A 2,335-nucleotide genomic window follows, 5' to 3' on the forward strand; every position below is an offset into this window, starting at 1 on the left:
CTTTAGCAATCCTTGAGTGTGTGTGGTGAGAATTCGAATTGTGAGCTAAGCTCCAAGCCGATGGTCTAGAACTTGCCCTGAATGTTTGTTGAGGCGAAATCATAGGTGAAACTTGACTTGAGAAGTGAATATAGGCCCTCCTTGATCCGAACTTCCAAAATTGAACAATTTCCATGACCTACCAATGAAATGATCCCTAGTTCAACCCTTTTGAGCCTTAAACTTTCTTCTTTCATGAACCAAAGTTGCAAGCCTATACCCGTTCTCAATGAGACCCTCTCTTGGCACCCAAATCTTCCCTTGAGTAATGGAAAATATCTAAGTTTGGGGGGAGAGACAAGAAAGGCATCAATATGGTAAAGAGGCACAAAAGCAAAAAGAAAAGGGAGGCAATGAAAAAGAGAAAAAGACAAAAAGAAATACAAAAGTGAATAAGAACCAAAAAAAAGGGGATTCAAAGAAAACAAAAGTGAAAAAAAAAAGGATTGTGTAAAAGTAGAAAAAGGAGAAAGGTTTGAATTGCAAAAGAAAGAGTGACAATGTGCCTCTCTAACCCCTTGAAAGAAGTGAAATACTCAAATGAAGTATGCCAAAATGAATCAAAAGAAGTGCTGAAGGGAAGATTGAACCTAAATGAACAAAAACATGCCCTACCTTTACCCAAAAGCCTTCACAATGACTCCTCAAAAGCCCTATATGATCTTGAGTTGAGGGAAGATTACATTAGTGGATACTTACATAAGGGGCAAGCATATGGTACCTAAAGCTGGACTTATGACCTTCTTTGTGAGAGAAATGAGTGAAAAATCCATCAACCTCGGGTTGTGTGTCATTACTCTAAAAAGGTGAGGTTCGCTTAGGGAGAGTTGAGGATGTGTGAGTTTGGGTTCCACAATGACCAAGGTATTTGAGAAAAGCTCCTTGATGAAATGAGTCAACCCTTGATGCTCTTGTGTCACATTTGATCCATAGTTCTTAAAAGTTTAAAAATGTGTTAATGATGCATTCGTATTGAGGGAAATTGTTAGTCCCAATTGATGCGTGATGAGGCTTCCTTAGGATAAGCTAGAATTACTTGAATGTTTCCTTTTGAGGGGTGGGTCTTATTTTATTTGCTTGAGGACAAGCAAAGGTTTGAGTTTCGGGGAGTTGATAACTGTGATTTTAACACGTTTTATGCCCATACTTGCCTTTGCTTTATGTATGAATTGTCATAAAATAGACCCAGAATGCTTACAAAGTGCGCTTGATTGCAGGTTTGAGCGACAAGATGACAAAAGTCAAAAATCGGCTCGAAACGGAGTGAAACCTGCTCAAGTGTCAAAAATCATTGAATTGGGGACAAGAGGACCTAGCGCGGACCGCACTGTTTCGCTGCGCGGCCGCGCTAGGAGATTCAGAGAGTATACATTTCAAGGGTATCCATGCGCGGTCCGCGCTCCTTTCTACGCGGTCAGCGCTTGTGTCCACGCGGTCGCGCTTCATTGTTGCGCGGTCCGCGCCCATTAGCCTGCGCGGCCACGCTACCTCTTTGCGCGGTCCACGTCCCCAGCTTCAGAAGTGAGTGATCGAAGACCAAGACCCCTGCGCGGCCGTGCTGCATTTCTGCGCGGTCCGCGCTAGCCCCGTAGGGGTTTTTTTGTCCAGTTTTTCTAGCCTAGTATAAATAAAATATTTTATTATTTTTAGGTCAAGAATTAGATATCAGATAGCAGCTGCACTCGTGAGACTCAAGTTTTAGCCTATTTTGGGCATTTTCATCTTGTTTTATCATGGATTCTTGTAGATAACATTCTAGTTAGTTAATATGTTGATTTTATCTACTACTTTTTGAATTTCTGTTGCTATTATGTCTAGCTAAACCCATTAGCTAGGGTTGTGGCTCAACCCTAGTGTGGGTAATTAATGGGTGTGATTGTTTAATGCTTGAATGATGTTGGGTGTTTGCTATTTGGGTTAATTTTATAATTTAACTAGGATTTGGTGGTTGCAAACCCTAAGTCTAGCTTAGTGGGTCTTGACTCATCTTGAGAAAGAGTGTCTATGACTCCAAAATTAACCCAACAAGGAATTGGGATGGACCCATGAGAATGGTAGTCCCAATTAACGGGTTAAACTTCGAGAGAGTAATTACCCAACTTGAACCCTAAGTTACCTGGGCTTGTTGGCCTACCCGATTGGTCTCGAGAGAGTCAATTGGGCAAAATCACTCTTTCTACCGAGAGGTGTGAGAGTGAGTGCAATTGTGCTACGGTTATAGCATAAGCCCCATAATCATCATTCTTGTATTAGGAATCTCTACCCGTTAGTTGACCACCTAGGTAAATGCCACGAC

The sequence above is a fragment of the Nicotiana attenuata genome, chromosome 1, assembly GCF_001879085.1.
Source record: "Nicotiana attenuata strain UT chromosome 1, NIATTr2, whole genome shotgun sequence".
Taxonomy (NCBI): Eukaryota; Viridiplantae; Streptophyta; class Magnoliopsida; order Solanales; family Solanaceae; genus Nicotiana; species Nicotiana attenuata.